This window comes from Panulirus ornatus, chromosome 13, assembly GCF_036320965.1.
Source record: "Panulirus ornatus isolate Po-2019 chromosome 13, ASM3632096v1, whole genome shotgun sequence".
Taxonomy (NCBI): Eukaryota; Metazoa; Arthropoda; class Malacostraca; order Decapoda; family Palinuridae; genus Panulirus; species Panulirus ornatus.
In genome coordinates, this window is record NC_092236.1 from 12,674,246 (window position 1) to 12,697,146 (window position 22,901).

Sequence of the window (22,901 nt, forward strand, 5' to 3'; positions counted from 1 at the left end):
GGATCTAAGATGTTCGTCACACGCTCGCTTAGATTTCTCAACATCCTTCATGGTGTTCTGGTCGTCAAGGCTATACTCTTCCTGCATCACGCCCTACAATCAGGTGACTTGCCGGAGACTCACTGACGTTAAATCACTCGTGAAACAGAAGCGTTCTTGGCCCTCGGTAGTTTCTAAGAAGAATGTTATATTTTACAATTCATCTGATCAGGTAAAGGTTGCTTTGATATACTGAGGTTAGGTTAGCGTCGTGTACAATGCTGACGGTTCGTTGGGGCTGAGTTGCGAAAATAATGGTCGGGTCTGTTTTTCCAGGTTCGGACTGACGGATTGAGGTTCCTTTAGAGGAACTGTTTCTCTGTTTGATTGCTTTAGAATGCCTTTCAAACTGAGAGGCGAGAGTGTCCCATTTTTGCCTCTTGAAATCATGGAGGTTGGACACACATAAACAACCAAGCCAGGACTTTGTGGGACGCGGGCCACACGCCAACTGCATGTCCTCGTCCTTAATATTTCATGGGTGTGGAGCCAATATAGTTCGGCAAACACAGTTGTTTGTGATACACTGAGTTTCCGAGAAGTCGAAAACAGGGAACTGTATTTCTCGCGCTGTCCTCGAGAAACTCTCACCGCTCATGTCCTGTCCGTAGTCTAGGTTTGTAACCGCTGGTTCTGTCTGGTATGATGGCTGCTGCAAGTTTCTTGAAGTTGCTGTGGATGATCAATTAGACTCAAGTTTGTTGAGACATTATTCCAGAATTGATATAACTCCAACATATTGAAAAGTCGTGTGTGAGAAGTATTTAGGTTTTCATTATAGATGTCGACCACTACGGTGAGACTCTGACACGGCAGATGAGGTGATTTGCAGCCGAAAATACATAGGGAAGATCCTGCCTCTGCCAATCGGCTGTGACAGCAGGAATTCTAGTACTTGATACAGATATAGACACCCACACCGGGACATAACGTGTTGAAGGCTACCCTGTGTGTAAATGTAAGATGCTGGTGTGTGTAGTACCATTAGTGCACTACACAAGACCGAGAGCAACAGGTGCCGCGCCACTAGAAGAAAAATTTCGCCTCGATTTTTTCCTTCTTTTCTTGGTTGTCCGCTGGGGAATCCTGTGGCGTCTGCTCGACATCTTCTTACGAAGACACAATTCTGCAGCGTTTTACTGCCTGCGGGTAACCCCCCCTCCCCCCCAAAAAATGTGTATTAAACAAACACGGAATAGAATACAGGATTGCCTGCCGCTTGTGTGGTCTGCAAAGGTAATCGGGTCGACCTATGAACCATGTACAAGTTAGTAATGTGTAACATATTAGTGATGTGGTTTGATACCGATAAGGTGATATCTCGAAATGAATCAGTAAAAACTGATACGGGATATCGCACCCCGGGGGGGGAAAAAATGTAAAAGAAAAATGGTAAATTAGCAACGGCCGGGATGGTGAGTGGGCTGACGGGCCAGTGGCGGCGAGCAGAGAGGGAGTGTAGTGCCAGCAGCGGAGGTGAGTGCACGTGCAATTGAGACGCTCCTCACCTCCCACACACACCATCACCGAGCGGGACTCTTTACGACAGTGATAAACTTTTTAACACTCTAATTGGTCTGGGATCCAGCTTTACCGATAACTTCTAACAGGTAAGTTGAGATGCATTTTTGTCCATGCAGAGAAATGGATTTACATTAATTTTGGAGGTGTGAAAAACGGAGCATCCACGGCTTGATTCGTTTTCAGTGCGCGGTTGCCCTGCTTGCTAGGGGACGAGCGTCATGCTGCTCTTGTTCAGCGCACAGTGGAGAATGCTGGACTGGGAAGAGGGATGAGAAATCAATAATTTTGTGGGTAATCTCTCGCTGCAGTAGCTGGGTCAGTAGGAAAAACAATTCACAAGCACGGATGACCCAGTTGCTTGCTTTAATGTCTTTCCTTTAAGCATAGGTTAGTACCGGACGTTCTCACATTAGAATGGACTTCATTTTATGCAAAACTGTCACACTATATATATATATATATATATATATATATATATATATATATATATATATATATATATATAATTGTGTGTGTTCTTGTCTTTGTCTTGGTAAAACCGCGACAAGGAAGTCGGCTTCGACGAGGCTGTATCATTGTCAGGGAAGGGAAAAAGAGTAGAGCGTGTCCGAGGACCTTCTCGCCCCAAAGGAGTCCACCGTACCATGCTCCTGCGTGAAAAGCAGCTCCAGAGTTGCAGGTGTCCCATAATAAGATGTCTTTAGGGCTACATGATACTGAAAATATACGTATACACAAACACAAAGGCAATTATTACTGTTTTCCTGTAAGGGAATTTGAGGTAGACATCTCTAGCTTGTCACAGGAACAGCACATTAGAAATTTCTTTTAAGGATGTGTGAACATGAACGTTGGATGTGCTCTCAAGTACATGGAATTTAAAGGTAAGTGAGGGTAAATGTTAACCAATAGTCAACTAAGAGTCCGGCATCGTTTTAAGAGGTGGGACTGACAAAATGACTCAGAACATAATGGCACGGGACAAAATGGTTTATTGTATATAATGGCGCAGGCCGCATCGACTTGTAAGAGTAGGACAAAATGGCACAAAGTATATCTAAATTTCAATATACAGAAAAGCATGATTTTCAAAGTATGCAGATAGTTGATTGCGTAATAAAGTAAAAATAAGTGCGGTACATGCACCAACAGTTTCTGGACGCCTGTTCCAACATGTATTTCGGCTAGGCGGTAAGTAGGTAGGCAGGCAGGTAGGTTGGTCAGTTTATCTTTTGGACTACTGTGAGCAGACAGTGTAACCATGATCGGTGGTCATAGGTACAATAGTTACGTACAACCGACCGGCCGGTCGTAAGCACAGCTCCGTTGAAAATCAAGCGAGTTTAGGTGGTAAATTTGCGACAGTCAAGGAAGGCGACTGGGGAAACGAATTGATGGTGTGCAGAGGAGGTTCACATTGAAAGGCTGAATTTATTTGCTCACTCCCACGACTAGCCAATAAAAACGAGTCGTATTCTTATACTTTTGGAAGTTACATCACTAGAAATTAAATGATACAATATGATGATGATGATGTGTGTGTGTGTACCATATTGTCTTACCGTCTCACTTTTACTTGTATGTTCCGTACCATTGTGTCCATGTGCATGTACTTTGATATCCGGTGCCATTTTGTTCCGTTCTATTTCAAGGAGGAACAAAGATCTGCTTCAGGTCTTAAGGGCGGAAACAAAGTTCGTTCCTGAAATGAGGGAGCGTTCGTAGTCTTTTCCATGTTGGAGGAAACAAGAATAGTGAGAAACATCATTACAGCCTATTTAGACCTTCAGTGGGCCCGACGATGTCGGCATGGAAAACGACGTTCTTTAAAAGGAGGAAACAACGGGGTGTAACTGAAAACGGAGGGAAAGCGGATTTAGAAAAGATACCAAGAAATACTTTTAATAGAATTGGTAATGCATGGATCAGATAAACGAACTAATTCTAAATGGAGAATTTAGAATGAAATTCATGAAATCATATAAGAGAAGCGATTAAGCAATAGGGCCCCTCATCATTTTTGATATTTTCATTTGCCCAAAAAGATAAAGACTCAAACCTCTGTATACATACGGACAACGAAGCGACCCACCAATCTAACGTGCACGAGTTCGACTACTGGACAGACTTCCGGCTTTACAATCCCACCTTTTGGAGTTGGTCGATGAATGGGTACCTGGCGTAAGCTGGGTTTTATATATATATATATATATATATATATATATATATATATATATATATATTGCATTTTAAATTTAATCCCAGGACCCCTTTAACTGGGCTCCTGCGGCTTTAAAAAAGGAAAAGATTGCACTTAGATCACTTGAAGTAAAAGGATGGGCTCCTTTGAAGTAAGTTTTTCCAGGAGCTTTTTCTCTTTTTCTTTTTTTTTCCAAAAGAAGGAACAGAGAAGCGGGCCAGGTGAGGATATTCCCTCAAAGGCCCAGTCCTCTGTTCTTAACGCTACCTCGCTATCGCGGGAAATGGCGAATAGTATGAAAGAAAGAAATATATATATATATATATATATATATATATATATATATATATATATATATATATATATATATACACGTAGTACTTGAGTGAACGTAACTACACGTCTTGTGCCAGTTTCGGCAGCCGTATCTTTTCTTATCTAGCACAGTGGCCTGCAGGCGGGAACGTTATGTCTTGCAGCAATATTAGTGAGTGCGTGTGTGTGTGGGTGGGTAAGGTAGTGGGTGTGATAGTTCAATATGTGTTGGCGATAGACCTTCCAGCTGTGCAAAGGACTGCTATGGAGAGTCGGAAAACGTGAAAAGTGTTTGGCCATTTACACATACTTGCCTTTAGGTGATGTCATACTGGACAAAAGCGCTTTCTTACTAAATCATCGGCATGTATCAGAGACGGCTGCTCATTGTACGTATTCATAAGAATAATGACTGAATACTACCTTCATCTGTACAACTGTGGAGTACATCACTTGACGTAGATAAACAAGTAAACCCAGCTTTTAACTTCTGTTCTCCCATACTTACTCCTCCCTCTTCCTCCTCCTCCTCCTCCTGCTTCAGTTCTCGTGACGTTTCGTGGGAAGATGGTGACGAAAGTTTTATAGATTACATCTGTTATTTCCTGAGGTGGTGTGTGTGTGTGTGTGTGTGTGTGTGTGTGTGTGTGTGTGTTTGTGTGTGTGACCTCGTCTTTAGGTTTCTTATTTTAGCATACGTGATCTCAGCCTTGTGGAGGAGAGACGTGAAGTTTAATTATACTCTGGCTGTTCAGGAGTGTCTCCACACACACACACACACACACACACACACACACACACTGGTCAGTAAAATGGGTCCTTGGCACAGGCTAATGTGTGTGTGTGTGTGTGTGTGTGTGTGTGTGTGTGTGTGTGTGTGTGCTCGCGCGCATGCGTGCTTACAAAGAAGTAAAGACATGGTACATATATACAAGTTTAAGAGATGGAGCAACACGAGCGTAAAACTCTCTCCCAGTAACACATGAATAGCAATCACACACACACACACACACACACACACACAGCCTGCAGCTCGTAAAGACAGTGTAACGTAATGAACAAGGCTGGCCTTTCTCTGTGGCAGCTCGGTACGAGATTATTATTATGAAGTGTTTGTGTTGGTCTCTTGGGGGTCAGCAGCTGTAGCAAGCACGTCTGACTGGTGGGGTCAGCAGCTACATTGAACACAACTGACTGTTGGGGTCAGAAGCTTCAGCGGACACTGCCTACTGATGGGATCAGCCAGCAGCTTCAGCCAACACAGCTGACTGTTGGGGTTAACACCTTCAGCCGACACAACTAACTGGTGGGGTCAGTCGGCAGCTACAGCCGACACAGCTGACTAGTGGGGTCAGTTCAGCTGTAGCAGGCACAGCTGACTGGCGGTGTCAGTATAGCTTTAGCAAGCACCGGTGACCGGCCTAGCAACTGCTGAGCCGAGGGTTAGTGTTTCCGCCCTCCCCACTGTGTCCCAGGAAAGCTTTGTTGGTGTCCCCTACTTCTTTGTCTGTGTTAATCTCTCTCTCTCTCTCTCTCTCTCTCTCTCTCTCTCTCTCTCTCTCTCTCTCTCTCTCTCTCTCTCTCTCTGATGACTTAGTACCCACAGCTGCGTTAAAACAAATGATATAAGCTTATTTTCAGCCGTCGCCCCCTCATATATTAAGTGGATGTACACAACCTCTGACATTGTGGGTCTTAGTAAAGGGTTGGTGAGATCACCAGCTGACGCATCTCCATGATAGTCCACACACACACACACACACACACACACACACACACGAGCTTCCGTGGGGTAGTGTTTCGCGTCGCTGACCATGACTCACGCTCGAACACGCTCGGGGTCGAATCCTGGACGCAGCAGTCGGCCCACAGCTAATCCAGGGTGTTCACCACCGCCCCCTCTCGGGGCTGTTCAATAAATGTGTGCCTGGATTAGGCAAGTATTCATGGATCAGGCTGGTATTCACACACAGGAATAAAGACATGATACATATATACCGGATTAAAGAGGGGGCAACACTACTGTAAAACTCTCCCCGTAACAAACAAATAATAATGGCATACACACACGCACACAAATGCATTTCTCATGTTTCAAAAGCCAACAAACTCTTCCTCAGACCAACAATGACGTGAGAATTCTCTCAAAAATATTAACTCCTTCAGTACGACTATACGACACTTCAGCATGACGATACTACCTCGAAGTATGATGACCTGGCCTTTGACCTGACCCTTAGCCTTTGACCTGACCCTCAAGGGTTAAGTCAAAGGCCAGGCTATCATACCCAAAGGTCTCATCGTCGTGCTCCAAGTGTTAACCCATGTTAAAGTTGAGTGGGTAGGGGGTGTATGCTGGGGCGGGGTCTGGTTGCTGGGGACGCCTGGTAGAATGTGGGGATGGTGGAATGTGGGAACCCGAGGAGCACATCGGAGGGCCGGACAGTTTGGGCGGATGTGGGCGGACGGCCGTCAGTCCCTGGCCACAAGATACCCCACGCAGCTTTGGAGTGACATAGTGCCTTACGGCAGTCTCCATAAAGTCAAAACTCGTCACACGTCATGACAATGGCGATTCGCATCGCATATGTAGTCAGGATCACCTTAGACTAGAGCGCCGCCTCCGAGCGAGCTGTCGGCGTCTGCTGGAGACGCTGGCTGGCGTGTGGAGCACGCGACAGGGATGGAGCGTGGCGTAAAGGTCAACTTGTATGGCGAGTTGATCGAGTTGCCGTTCGACACCTATGGTGACATCTTCCTACCTCACCCTACTCATACCCTCCGCACGAATTCATATATGTTTATATATCTATATCTATATATATATCTATCTATCTATCTATCTATCTATATATCTATCTATCTATCTATCTATCTATCTATATATATATATATATATATATATATATATATATATATATATATATATATATATATATATCATCCCTGGGGATAGGGGAGAAAGAATACTTCCCACGTGTTCCCTGCGTGTCGTAGAAGGCGACTAAAAGGGGAGGGAGCGGGGGGCTGGAAATCCTCCCCTCTCATCATTTTTTTTTTCTTTTTTTAATTTTCCAAAAGAAGGAACAGAGAAGGGGGCCAGGTGAGGATATTCCCTCAAAGGCCCAGTCCTCTGTTCTTAACGCTACCTCGCTAACGCGGGAAATGACGAATAGTTTAAAAGAAAAAAGAAATATATATATATATATAATCAACAATAGAGATTTGGGTGTCAGGCTAAGAGTTATATGAGGGAAACTTTCGTGATGGGATGGTTAATCCTATTAGCGCCTGCACGTGAGGCAGGTAGCTCGCCTCACCCCAGGGACCATCGATGAGGAACGGCCCCTCAGCCCATCCCGTACCATGTGGGATAGTAATACATTAAATTCAGTTAACCAAATAGGAAAAGTTCCTAGCGTATGGGGGCATTAGTGCGAGGAAACCAGTATTTAAAAGAGCACTTTCTCTACAGAATGTCCCGTTTTGAATGACCAGAGACTTGCGAACGACTGTCTGGCATCCTACAAGGGATGTCTGACTCTTGCCGACCTCCGTAAAAGCCAAGGTTATGACCTTTTGCTGCTGTTGGATGTTGGAGCTTTGTAGTTAACCCAGAATGCGAGTGTCACACGCAACCGACACCAACACTAGCTTTTACATACGTGCCAGAGAGAAGCGCGTTTGTGTGTCATGGCTCGGCTTCTGACACCACCTGATTCTCCTGCCACAGTTTCCCGCTGATTTCACTTCCTGAAGGTGTGGTGCACTGGTTCCTCCCAGGATCTGATGGTGAGTCCATAAGGGTTCGAACGTGCCTGGAGTGCTTCCTGGGGATGATACTGGTCCCTGAGTGTTATCTGTAGATGCCAATAACATTCAGGGGAAATTAAACAGCAGTAGACCGATATATATATATATATATATATATATATATATATATATATATATATATATATATATATATATATATATATATATATTCATATGAGTCCACGGGAATATGAAACACGATAACTTCCCAAGTGCACTTTCGTGTAATAATCACCAGGGGAGACACAAGAGAGAAATATAACCGTCAGTTAATATACAACGAAGAGATGTCCTAGCTACATCTCTTCGTTGTATATCAACTAACTGTTACATTTCTCTCTTGTGTCTCCCCGGATGATGTGATTATTACACGAAAGTGCCCTTGGGAACTTACGTGTTTCATTTTCCCCATGGACTCATAGGAATATACTTGATCACGCGTAAAATTGTGATCCTTTCCAATATATATATATATATATATATATATATATATATATGATTGTGAGAAGCAGTTATGTTAAAAGAAGAGCGTATAATATCACTTGTGGACTTGAAGCGAAGTATTTGTCACGTCACTATTTAAACGTGTGGTATAACTTTCCACTACTCGCTGTTAAATCATTCCGTATCATGATGACCTCCATCGAAGGTTAACTACTTCGCCTCATTCGAAGAATAATGTTTGCCCCACGAATTTGTATTCATTGATACCAGATGAGATCAGACTGATCTGATCTGAATAGCTTCGACGGGGACAGTCAGAGCCGTCTCTACTTTAAGCTACATGAATTTAGGTCTTTCGGGGGGATTTATTTTTCAAACGAAAAATGATTTTTAGTACCTCGCCACCGTCTCTCTCTCTCTCTCTCTCTCTCTCTCTCTCTCTCTCTCTCTCTCTCTCTCTCTCTCTCTCTCTCTCTCTCTCTCTCTCTCTCTCTCGACTCTTCACTCAAGCGAGTCTTCACTAAAGCAAGGCGACCAAAACAACACAAAAGTCAAGACGGGATCGCATCACTGAATTCTGAAAGAGAAGTGTTTTATTAAGACTTCATCAAATTCGAATGTCCTTCCTGTTCTCCTCACATAATTCAACGCACTGCTTACATGGCTTTAGGTCATCGGAGACGAGTACACCTGAGTGTTTTTTCCTGATTTTCCTCATGTCGTTTGATATAATTCATGCTGGAACACGCCGGTCCATTATTTGCACTAATGGATATTAAGATTCATGTGCCACCTGTGAGCACAGTCTATCAGCTTGGAGATCTAGACTCCCAGGTTCTTTGTTCCTCAGCTGCGAACTTTTATAATCTTACTGCGTTAGCGTATTATCGACGTCGCTAACACTTATTGGTAGCAGAATAAATCGTAAGGCTGATACAATGTAGCACAGCACTTATTACCTCTTAACTATTCTAAGGCTTGAGCGTTTAGTTCTACTCTTCGTTAACTACAGCCACTTAACCGATTTCCTAACCACCAAGGTAAGATATGAGTTATGTGACTTCCAAGGTAAGATATGGGTTATATGACGTTAGTTTTGCTGATGAATGGCATTCGATGCTGTGCTTTCATCTATTTGTTGAATGTATCTTAAAATATGTTCAACAGTTTCGTCAGACAGGAATGATTTCGTCGAAGTTACGCTGCGAATGGTCAAGTAGCGATTCCGAGTAATTTCCCTTCGATATGCTGGCCCGAGTGTATCTTAGGAGTGATGCTAGCCCCTGAGTGCAACCTGGGTTTGGTGATAACCCTTGAGTGCATCCTGGGGCGATGTCCTGTAGCTGCATCCTGGCCGAGATGGTGGCCCCAGAGTGCATCCTGGCGGATGTCCTCTAGCTGCATCCTGGCTGAGATGATGGCTGCAGAGTGCATGTTTTAATGAGCATCATTATAATATTGTGGTTTGGAGGGGATGTCTGCTACAGATTTCGTTCCACCCTCCCGTCTACCTTGCTTCATATCACCCAGTATTGTTTCGTGAGCACAGATTAGATGTGAATGTAATTACATACCATTCAGGAGTTATTATTCCTGATGCGACTCCAGGTATCGGATGGCGTGACACCTCCAGGGGTCAGGTTAGAGGTCGGGGGAGGGCATCATACCCAGGCGTCGTATCATCGTGCTAATGAGGTTACTTCGGCGGGCCACGGTCGATATGTGTCCAGTATTAATTAGGTCTTCTCCGAACAGCAGTGCTCCGGGTCGGAAATTATATGATAATGACCAGTACCGGTGCTTGATGGTTGGGTCCTCAGGATCAGTGATTAAGAAGGGTCTGGTAAGTCATATGTTATAGTGGAAACATGGTGTTCCCTTCCCTGGGAACTGCCGGGTCCGCTTTCCTGCCGGAGGAACCTCGATGTCTGCCAAGGTAACCCCAGCGGATCGGATGTTTTAGGTCAATTTGGTGTATATTGATGGGGTGCTCCCTGGTGTTTGCCACGAATTTGAGGCCCTGAGTACGATTGCACGATCCTTGGGTATGACGGCCTCGCGTTTTGAGACTTAAGGGTCAGGTCATATGCCTGACGGAGGAGAGGTAGGGCAGCTATGTGACACGGAGGCTGGTGTAGCTCTTGCTCAAGCGATCGCACTTTCGTGCTCAAGTAGGTACTGATACGGTGATAATGTTGTTGGCAGAGAAGGATATCCTCGCTTGCTGATGACACATACATAACTACGGCCTCCCGAAATACCATAACATGGTCTTCCTGAAGACGAACTCGTCAATAATTACTCTCGTCTGGTGGATCGACTGACTTGCCCTTACCTGAGAGTGGCGCTTCTCCAAAAGTGGATAGTCTTTGTGTGGTGGACTGAGTGCCTTTCCAGTGACTGTTTCTGAGGATGATTAGTGACACAAATTGCGGTAAACATCCAATGGCGGTAAAAGGTTTCTTCTGGAGACTACCCATCGTATATGTGCTATCTCGGTAAAAAGCCACACACACTACAGAGCAACACACTCACATCATCCTTATAATGTTAAATGTTGCCCTTCACCTCCCCGGCAGTGATATGACTCACACTCGTCAGGTCATATGTTGGCCCCCAAGAGAACCTGCCGTCCCAGCACTTCGTTCGCTCTATACATTAACCATTCACTTCCTACTGCTGTACCCGCGTGGCTCCTCCGCACATCCACCCTTTGACGAGGGTGAGGCAGGGCAGCGGCGGCAGCAGATCAAGTGTGTTGGACGAGGAAAAGGTAGGGCAGCTGTGTAACGGGGAAGAGGTAGGGCAGCGGCAGCAGGTCAGGTATGCTAAGGTCGTCTTTAACTCACTAACGCACCTGCGAGATTTCCGGAGCGGACGATCAATCGGGCCAGGGCGAGGACTGGCCGCAAGATGCAGCATCCTTCCAACCAGGACGAGGACTGACTGCGAGATGTGGCACCTTTACGGCGAGAACGAGGACTGGCCGCAAGATGCAGCAGCATCTTTCCAGTGAGAGCGAGGACTAGCCGCAGAATCCAGCGGCCTTCCAGTTAGGAGGGGGACTGGCAGCACCACCTCACATCTGAACTCTTATCAGATGCTCACGTATGACTCACGGCAGGCAAGAGTACGCCATCAGCTTTACCATCCTGTCTCCAACTAAATAGTTTAAGAATTCAGGATACTATTGCCTTCCTGTAGCAGATAACCCCGTCACAGGCTTTCCCAGGTCCTCTCATCATGGCTGCACTCACCGCCACACTGCTGATAGCTTGGTCCCACCGTCTCCTGGTCTCTTTTTTCCCTCTCTCAACATTCTCACGCCTATCGATTTTCTTGTGTACCTTCTGCTGTGGAATCCTTAGTATCGTTGGTCAGTGAAAAGCACTGATGGTATGTAACCAAGTGGTAGTACTTTTTCACTTTAGTGAAGTATATTGTCTCCTGATTTACTTTTACTCAAGATCTTCGCAGGATGACTACTTTTTAAGTACGTACATTTTTGGGGAAGAATACTTTAACTTCGTTACTCTTCGTTTCTGAGCGTTTCGTTAACTCCTGCTAGGAACAAGTAAAGTAAAACAGGTATCTAGGAAATGTAAATGGAGTTTAAGAAAACGAATTTAACATTGTTATGGTCCACAGGAAAACTGCAGAAAATAAGAATACTGTAACTTTGAGAGAGCTGCGTCTGTAGGGTCAGAGAGGTGGCGAGTGGGTTTTCCAGAGTAAAGCCACCAAAAGACAAAGGTAGGGCTCCAGCTTCGTGGTAAGAATGGCACCTCCCCAACCCTAGCCTCCCACCAGTAGAACAGCACCGCACCCGGGATAACCAGCAGGAGAGGGGCCTGTTGTTCCCCCTCACTCCCATTAGGTAGTAGAGTCTCCCATACAGCAAGATGGGAGTCGAGTGATGAGCCTGGCCTGCGTCACTGTACGCCGGGGTCCTGTGAGGAGGCCCACAGGGAGATGTCGAGGTTCCAGACACCAGGTCTACCAACAGCTGGTACTCCCTGACTCTGGAGAGTTAGAGGACGACCGACTGACGCACATCAAGTAGACGAGTGCAGCACACACGGAAAAGGAGACAAGTCACGGTTTGTTCAACCTTATGAAGCACAATGGTACAACCTTTGGGTATAATGGCTGGCCTTTGACTTGATATTTAAGGGTCATGTGAAATGCAAGGCCCTCATACAGGAGTCGTACCCCGTACCATCGTGATCAAGAGTCGTATCATCTTTTCAAGGGTCGTACCTTCGTGCTCAAAGGTCGTGCCACTGTGCCCAAGAGACTGAAATGCTTCGCTTACCGGGTGAAAGGAGCTGAAGGTGGACGGTGTGGGGGCGGCCTTGCGAGTGCTGGTAGTGAGGTGTCGGCGCTGTGTGGAGCATCAAGGTGACACCCCCCCCCCCCCCACACACACACACACACACACACACACGCTTACTAATGAGTTACCAAACGATGGTCGGACCTGACCACCTGCTGCAGCTTCTGATCTCACGACCCAAGCCTGAATTAACCTATATGACCTCAGGCCAACCAAGTGAACCCCCAACGCCGACCATTCTTGGCTGACAGATGGCATGACCCCGGAACACATGCAGGTTTAAGACACCTGACTTTGTTCAAATATATTTGTTTGGTTCTAACAGAATCCCGTACCGTTTTTGATTCTTCAACGTCTGTCTTGATTCTGAGACAGGTGTCGCTGAAGAATACTGGCAGAGTCCACAGAAGTGTTTGGTCATGGAACAACTGCCATATTCGCATAATTGCCTCAAGAGCGCAAAACGCGTGTTTATACTACAGTTGCTGTCCAGCTCAGTGATTGCTGTGACCCGAGAGCATGTATTAAGTTCAAAGAACACCTGTCATAACCTTGAACATCTGGCTTAGTATCTCTCCTAACCAACAGCCATGTTCGGGTCTAGAACACCTGCTACAGAAAACTCTCGACCAACTGGCCAGACCATAGAACCATTTAATTAGGATGAAGAACACGGGTCGTGACCCCCCATCACTATATCCGAATGATCATGACCTAGACTTTCCTTGCGTACGATCCTTAGAAATGGCTAACCTCACATGATTTAGTCAGCTTTTAACATATTAACCTTACATTATGTGGTCAAATGTCAACATACTGACTACGTCATGTGGCCATGTCAACATAATAACCTCATCATGTGGTCATGTAAGGATACTAACCTCACATCACAAAGCTATGTCAATTGACCTCATCGTATGGTCGTTAATCAGCATGATGTTGACCTCACACCATGTGGTCGTCTTGGAGATCAGTAAGCAAGCCAGCTGGGGTCGAGGGCACCGCCTCACAAGCGGGACGAGGCCATGCGGGAATGTGACTAACGTCTATGTCCACACAAGTTGTGCTCAGGATCAAAGGTGATGCGTATTTTCCCAGTAGGGAATAGGAGTCAGAAATAGTAAGCAATGACTGGCTGGGTCTCTCTCTCTCTCTCTCTCTCTCTCTCTCTCTCTCTCTCTCTCTCTCTCTCTCTCTCTCTCTCTCTCTCTCTCTCTCTCTCTCTCCAGTTTTTTTTATACATGTTCGCCGTTGCCTGCTTTAGCGAGGTAGCGCCAGGAACAGACGAAGACAAGGCCTCTACCAGGGTATATGAAGCAGACGGGGGAGCCCATGGAAAGGTAAGTAGGGTCCGGTTGTGGATAGAGGGCTTCGGTCTCGGTGCATGACACATGGAAGGTAGAGGATGGATGTGAACGTGATATACGGATATGAATATATTCATTGTGCCTTATCACTTCTCCGGCGTCGGCGAGATAGCGTCAGGAACACATGAATAACGGCCTCACATGCACTACTCCACATTAGCTTTCATTTATAATGGACGGGAACCAAAGCCTAGCATTATCAGGCAGGCTGAGTCTATTCCATAATTTACGTAACCGCTTTCTATACCCTGGATCAGCCCTTTGACAGCACGTCGCCCTCATTATACCACGTTGACTCATTTCATTCTATTCCAGGCACTCCTCTGATCATCTTCTTGGAGTGTTCAAGCCCCGACACCCCAAAGCGTCCTTCACTCTTTCCTTCCATCGCCTTTCGGTCATAGTTTCTCCCACGCTCGAGGCCCACCACTTCTAACATACGGATCTTCATAGTCAGTCTCGTTATCCTCCCCATACATCCCAGCCACTTGAACACACCCTGGTCACACCTCTCTCAATCTGGCTACACTTATTACCACATCCCTCTTACTCTGTCATTCATTACTCCATCAGCTCGCCTCGCACCACATATTTATGTCCTCAGATATTTCATTTCCAACATGTCCACCCTCTTTTTTTTTTTTTTTTACCTCGTTCAAGGCCCAGGACAACACTGTCGGGACTATTATACTTACAAACATAATCATCTTTGTTCTAACAGACCGTGACTTCTCTCTCTCCACACTCCGTAATGAACTCTGGATCTTACCCTCCCACTCCCACCCTGTGACTCACTTTACTTCCCAAGGCTCTAACCACTGCCATGCGTTTCCATACAAGTCTTCAACGCAGATCCTCCTCCTTCAGAAGTGCCTCCCTCTTCTCTCTTGCAGTCTCACGAACACCAGCTTTTACCCCCCAGAACATTCACAAACCATTCTTCAACTTCCCGCAGCTCAAGGCTGTGCTACTTCCAGTAGTCGGGAAATGTAGACTCCTTTGTAGTGAGAATCTCTTTGGCGAGACTCTACTCCCAATGATACAACCTCGCAAAATGTGAGTTTTCACTCGCGGTTTTACCCCAAGCAGGCGGAGTCCCGTAACATGTAATACAATATATATATATATATATATATATATATATATATATATATATATATATATATATATATATATATATATTTTTTTTTTTTTTTTTTTTTTTTCTTTTAAACTATTCGCCATTTCCCGCGTTAGCGAGGTAGCATTAAGAACAGAGGACTGGGCCTTTGAGGGAATACCCTCACCTGGCCCAATTCTCTGTTCCTTCTTTTGGAAAAAAAAAAAAAAAAAAAAACCGAGAGGGGAGGATTTCCAGCCCCCCGCTCCCTCCCCTTTTAGTCGCCTTCTACGACACGCAGGGAATACGTGGGAAGTATTCTTAATCCCATATCCCCAGGGATATATATATATATATATATATATATATATATATATATATATATATATATATATATATATATATATATATATATATATATATATATATATATAATGTTCCTATGAGTCCACGGGAAAATTAAACACTTTAAGTTCCCAAGTGCACTTTCGTGTAATAATCATTCCTGATGATGTGATTATTGCACGAAAGTGCATTTGGGAACTTATCGTGTTTCATTTCCCTTTAGACTCACAGGAACATACTTGATCACGCGCTCAACTGTAATCCTTCCCACCATATATATAAAACAAGTGTTACAGTATGGTTTACCAGTGGCATCTTAGCTACGTCTCTTCCTTGTATATCAACCACCTCATTCTTGTATCTCCCCTGACGATGTGATCATTACACGAAAGTGCACTGGGGAACTTATCGTGTTTCATTTTCTCCGTGGTTTTATGCATATACTAGATCACTCGCACCACTGTGACCTCTTACTATATATATATATATATATATATATATATATATATATATATATATATATATATATATATATTATATATATATATATATATATATATATATATATATATATATATTATATATATATATATATATATATATATATATATATATATATATATATATATATATATATATATATATATATAATATATGTGTGTGTGTGTGTGTGTTTAACACTATTTCTCATTTTTTTATCCTATGTGATACACTGCCAGACGACCGATTACGTACCTAACTTCCTTGCTGAATATAACAGTGCGGACAGGGCTCCTAGAGTCGAGCCGACATGACGCTCTTCTTGAACGTTCACCCACGGAGGCCGGCATCCCAGTGTGGATGTCTTTATGGTAGTGTCATAGTTATTCCCATCATGAAGATGGTCGCTCTTGGCATCAGTCTAGTACTCAAAAATCAAAACCAATTTGATCTGACCTCCGTTACAAAATAGGATTCTTATCAAGGTTGAGTTGTAATGACCCTTTTGAGACTTTTCAGTTAGACTGAATAAAAAAGTTTATGAGGATCATTACAACGTAACATTGATAAAAATCCTATTTTGTAATGGAGGTTTGATCAAATTGGTTTTGATTTTTGAGTATCAGAATAATGGTAAGACCGAACATCTTCATGAACTGATCAGTACAGGGCCTGCCTGCCCAAGAACAAGCATAAATGTTCACCCACATCAGGACTGTCACCGTCAAGGCTAAGTTGACTGCCACACTGAGGAAATTCAGAAGCATTGATCCATCCATTGAGAGAGGCTGTAGTTTGACGTAGTTTTACCTCGCGAGGGAGCAAGCAGACTTGCCCTAGCTTGATTCAGATGTTTTCTGCACCTCAGTTGTGCTTTCTGTTATGAGCTTACCAGAGTGACCTGTTGCTTAGAGTAGGACGAAATTATTTCACGTTTTATCAGCGACATATGGGTTGGCTACAGCTTCCTATGGGACAGTAACGTGATTATGGCTTATTTGTCATCATGCACCTGCAGGAAAACGTTGTATCGCTTTAGAAGAATGTAGAAGGCATTACAAAATTTTTGAGATGAAGCCATGATTGCCGATAAATTCCTGTGAGACTGTAACAAAATTGTAACTGGTGGTTGGCGAAGCGTGAGCGTGGCGGTGCCGGCCAGCGAGCCGTCTCCCTCCCACGCCCTGCTGCCCAGGTTATAATTATCTTCACTTTGTTCAGCAGACACCACACACACACTCCTCGGGTAAACACAACTTCCTTCACTGGACGAACTGATGGAGAATATCTTAATGAAGGCCTGGCACACTCCTCAGTCCCCGTGGCTCGTGCGGTGGGAGGGGGAGGGGTACGAGCAGCCTGAGTGGGGACGGGTGGGTGGCCGGTAGTCCAGGGAGTGTTGCCACACGTCACCATCACACGCGTAGCTTCATGGGTCTCTGGTGGCTCTCCTTTATAGAGCAGCGGCAGCAAACATAAAGGTCAAAGGTTGCAATGCATTCTGTCTAATGAAAACATAAGCTTCAGCCTCATAACATATTTCGCAGACCATACCAGAGACGGCTCCGGTCTCATTCATTGACGACGCCAAGATGGTCAGTCATCAGTAGGTTCCTTAAGCTGGTGCATTACGATAATCTTTCCGACTATACGGATGCTTCGTATAACACTGATCTCATGAGAGAAGTGAGACAGATACTGAAATGTCTGTGTCAGCTGATTTCATGATGGATGTGTACAAATTTGTGAAGTGGTTGGAAAATGGCGCCCACATCTTTCTCTAGACCCTTATATATGTATTACATAGCATTCACTGACTAGGTGACCGCATATATATTTTTTCTGTAACAAATTTATTTTCTGTAATTTTTTTTTTTTTGCTGGACCACTGTATCTTAGTTCTGTGCTCACTTGTTGGTGTGTCAGCTGAAGCTAAACATGGTTTGAATGGTACTGATGTTTGATATTGGTTGCTGACTACCAGAACTAATACACTACGAGTCGGTTGGTTTTTAAGAGAATTCCTAGTCTTGTGCTCTGTCATCCCTAATCAATGGAAATGATTAAGTGGTTCCTTTGAGGTCTACAAACCTGCAGAACATGAAGAGACTATTTTCCCCCATTTCTGTAAAACTGGGAATCTTGGGAACAAGAAAATTTTTTTTTCCCCGTGAACCCGTAAAATAAGCGAAGAGCCATCGATAAACACCTTTTACACAGATTGCTTATAAAGTGACGCGAACGGTTTAACGTTAGGCAAATATCGACCTTCATTAGGAGCAGCAGAGAAAGGCATACTGAAGTAAAAAGAAAAACCTCACCCAAATGAATTCTGCTCGCTGGCTAATGGTCTACCCTCACGAGGGCACTAGGTCAGGCAGTGCGAGAGAAATGCTGGCTCTGACCGCACCAATATTTGCAGGGGGTTAAATGTCAAATTCATTTATTGATGTGGGTCTTAGGCTTTTGCACAAGTACTTTGGTTGTCGTTGCATCGTAGGTGTATGGCTCTCTGGGCGTTTGTGTTGGAGTGAGGAGCGGATTGTCTCGCCATTTTTAAAAGGTTGGATAAGCACATCCTTTTTGTCGCCGTCCATTTTTCCAGGGGCGAGTTTAACGTGTCCCCCTGCTGGCCTGGTCCGGCCCTCGGCTGGGGAGGGGAGGGAGCAGCCCCCGCGTTTCACAGTGGGGCTGCAGAAATACACACCTCTCTGAGCTCCTTTCACCTCTGTTTTTCGTTACAAAATTTTGTTTCATGGTTATGGAAGAGCAGCAGAAATTCGCTTAACAGTTATTTTGTTCCTCGGGAGCTGGATATTGACCGTTATGAAATGAATATGTGGCCCAGATTTAGGAAATTAATGGCAGATCATTGAGGATCTTACAGTAAAATCATCCATTCATTAGTCCATATTGTCCCTATATTTACATATGCATGTCTATCTGTTTATTCTCTTATCTAGCTATCTCTCTACATAGCTATCTATCTGTCTACCAACCTACTCATCTGAATATCTATCTGTCTGTCTCTGTCCATCAACTTTATTCCTCTTCCTCGTACACATGGTGACGCTCCAGCATACATAGACACCCTCGCAGCCCACAACTCTTTACCTTACGTCAGGCGGGCTGAAATAAACGAGGGCTGCCTCATGACTGTAATGTAGCACTGTCTACAGTATCCACTGCATAATGAGTAGATGAGAGAGAGAGGCGAGACTTATGTCACGCTGAACAGCATATAATCATTGCCAACATTGAAATACATATTTTTTTTCATTATTTTAATTTTTACCCCTTTGAACACGATTGTACGACCCTTAGCACGACGGTACGATCGGATACGATGGCCTGGCCAGGTCATCGTACTTCAAATGGGTCGTACCTTCGTGATTACAGAGTCGAGTCATGTTTTTTTCACCAATGGAAAAGAATTTAACATTGTACAATATTTTTCTATTGACGCGAGTTCACACCTCGGTGCAAGATAATTACACGCCTCTCATGACGTGTGTCACAGGTCACATGAATTTGAGACATTTTTTTTTTATACCTGTTCGTATGGGCGCTAAGAGAGGAGCCAGAAGTACCAGTCAGAAAAAGGTTGACAGAAGACCTGATGATTGTATAAGTTACTGACTCACTCGTTCAGACCACAGCCGACACTGCACATCCTGCACACGATGGCAGATATGATACAGAAATCTGAGAATTTCTGTTCAGTGAAGCATCAGCTGACGAAGACCTTCCACTGTCCAGATGTGTGCAAGTGATACTGATGAAGGGGTGGCGAGGAAGGATATTAACATTTGAATATTCTTCCGGATACTTTTCTTTCTGACCAGGACCAGTGGGGGGGTTATAGATGCGTCTCCTGGTCACAGCAGGACTTCACGTGACCATCGAAAAGTCGAGAGGAAGCAAATAAGATCTGTGGATAGTAGTTGAATGAGATGTGCAAACGACTAAAGATGTGGTTGGTCGACCCTGACGACTGCATCGCTCGTGTCAAGAGGTCATCTTTCATGACGACAGGAGTGAAAGTGTGTGTGTGTGTGTGTGTGTGTGTGTGTGTGTGTGTGTGTGTGTGTGTGTGTGGTAGCCTCGTGCCACAACCAGGAGGAAATCGTCCCGTGTTCTAAGATATTCATCCGAATATCAGCGTTCACCCCTTCAACACGGTAATACCATCCTTGAACACGACGGTACAAATCCTTGAGCATGACGGTACGATCCTGTAATATGACGTCTGGCCAGGACCAGGCCAGAGGCCACGCCATCATAGATAAAGGTCTAACATCCGTGAATAAAAGATTAGTAAATGATACTGATATTACTATATATCGTGGATTAAAGCCAAGTTACTATTATTCTGTTTATTTCAACATGATTTTTATTGTTTCAGTGTATTTAACTCGTACATCTGTTGCTGACAAAGTGTTTAGATTAAGTTAAATGGCAATACGTGTACCTCAGCCAAGTAGGCGGCCCTCAGTCCATTTTCTTTTTCCAGCCTGTTGGGCTGGAGGTCCCCAGCTGTTCAGAAATAATTCCTACAAAAAAAAGTATGACCTATATATACTAAATCCACCCCAGGGTAGTGGAGGAAATACATTTACATGATCCATTTACAAAGATTAAAATCATCTACATTATTATCCCTCATTTGAATTATGTATCCCACTTTTCTAATCTGACAAGACTATCTGGGTTGTGTCCTCTTTTCAAACGACAAGCGGAGGAGCGGAATGGCTCTGCTGACTTGAGTTAGTATTACTGAGTGGTCGTGTCGGAGCCTCGCTGACGACTCTGCCAGCAGGACCTTCTTCTAGTAGACTGCAAGAAGTCCTTCATCAGTAGCTCGGCTGGTATAGACGTTACCGGCCAGATGCCGATATAGAAGCTGGTATTTTCCGGTTGGAGGTCAGACGGTAGATTATGTTTATCCTTTTGAGCTTGGCGGTACCACCCTTCAAGGTAACGCAGCCATACAGTTAGGATGGACGATGGTGGCGCCAGGTGAGTCCACAGGCTCTGGCTGGTGTACAGCCCGCCCTCCCCTGGGAATTAGACAGACATATTTACCTCGCTTGTACCCAGCGTCCATTGTCATACGATATTTTTGTGCGGATCTATATTTTTCTTGTAACGAACGTATAGATATAAAGAAAAAAATCCCATGGACTTAGATAAGGATGAATAAGAAACGACTGAAGTGCAAACAGAGGTGGTAAGCATGTGGGAGTGGTAAAGCACCATTAAAACCACTTCAGATGCGAGCGGCCGCAGCGCATGATATTACCAGTCAATGCTTCGAATTTCCAAACCTCTACTCCACTGAAGGACCAAACGATCTACCGATGTTTTCCTCCCAAAGCCAGCTTCCCAGGACGGGAAGAGGAGGTTATATGAGACGGCTTTTGTCTCCGGAGTAAATACGAGTTTCCGTAGATTTCGTTGTATTGTTCGGAAGCGAAGACCCGTGTGATGTAAGTGAACCACTGACATTTTTGTGATGAATTTCTTAGAAATTTCTTCATAAAGGGACTGCTCTCTCTCTCTCTCTCTCTCTCTCTCTCTCTCTCTCTCTCTCTCTCTCTCTCTCTCTCTCTCTCTCTCTCTCTCTGTATATCCACTAGGGGTTAGGCAGAGCCAATAACGTGGGAGAGCATTGTGGTGGCTTGCCTAGGGGGGTCTGTCAGTGGCTAGGCTCAGCCACGGCGCGCCGGGCGAGGCGGCCGGTGCCACGCCAGTGGAGTTTCATCTTTAACTTACCGCTCCTGCCCGCTCGCTCGCTCACTATCCCTCCTGCGCCTGTTGCTCCCCTCCTGCCCCACGCGCTGCTCCTCCCCCTGTTTCACGCTCTCTCCAGCTGTCTCATGCACTCTTTCCCTGTCGTTCCTGGCTCTCTCATGCTGCCTCGTGCACTCTGTCCCTGCTGTTCCACGCTCAGCCCTGCTGTTCCATACACAGCTTCCTGCAGTTTCTCTCACATCCTGTGTTCCTGCTGTCCCGTGCAGTGTTTCTTTATCCTACACTGTTTAATAATCACGATGATGATGATGATGATGATGATAATAATCATAATAATAATAATAATTATTATTATTATTATTATTATCATTATGATTATTATTATGATTATTATAATGATAATGATAATTAACGGTTATTGAAACATGTGTGGCCAAAGGATGAAAATATACAGATGAAACACGCACAATGCAGCCAGAGGATATAAAAGTGTGTGTGTGTGTGTGTGTGTGTGTGTGGGGTGGGGGGGGGGGGGCAGAGTCTTTATACAAGTACTGGGGTGGCAGTCTACTGATTATTGATGATGCTGACAATGGTTGGGATGGGGCTGTTCTAATGGCGGCAAGTACGAGTTCGGATATGCTCGATGCGGCTATTTTGCCGAACTGTCCTCCCATATGTCAATTTTACCCTCCCACATACTTTTCCTGGCCCTCTCCTTCAGTCATAGCATACCAACGGACTTTTTACTTTTACGTAATTCTTCTACAGTAGTTCACATAATATTTCTCTTATCCGAACCTAACTGTTCTACACTTTGTTCAGGTTCTCCCACATACTATGTGTTGTTCCACCAGGGGTGTGTTGTCCCATGGTGTCTGCACACAGCTGTTTTCCTCCTGTGCCCTGGGTGCTTGCATTGCTGTGATCAGCGCTGTTCTCGTTCACCCATTCCATTCCATTCCGCCGTCTAAGTCGTATAACTGAAGCGTCAGGTCACTAGCCAAGACCATCACACCAGGAAGGGTCTCGCTCAAGGAGTTTACTGTTTCGGCACGCGTATGGTGTGTGGTGGTCGTGTTCTGGCTGTAAGCACGTGTGATGTTTATACATGATGACAGTGAGGTCACAGTCTATTGGAAGGCTGAGTCCTGAGCGCTGTGAGAGAACTGCCATGATGGCTGT

The 22,901-nt window shown here is 44.7% G+C and overlaps 1 protein-coding gene across 2 annotated transcripts in view; it reads left to right on the forward strand.

Annotated features, from left to right (window-relative positions):
* The first annotated feature begins 1,493 nt into the window (after window positions 1–1,493).
* LOC139752764 (uncharacterized) overlaps window positions 1,494–22,901 on the forward strand; it is a 33,733-nt gene continuing 12,325 nt past the window's right edge. For both annotated transcript variants that reach the window (XM_071668664.1, XM_071668665.1), the window contains exon 1: window positions 1,494–1,649. The gene's annotated coding sequence lies outside the window, so the exon portion shown is untranslated. The remainder of the gene's footprint in view (window positions 1,650–22,901) is intronic.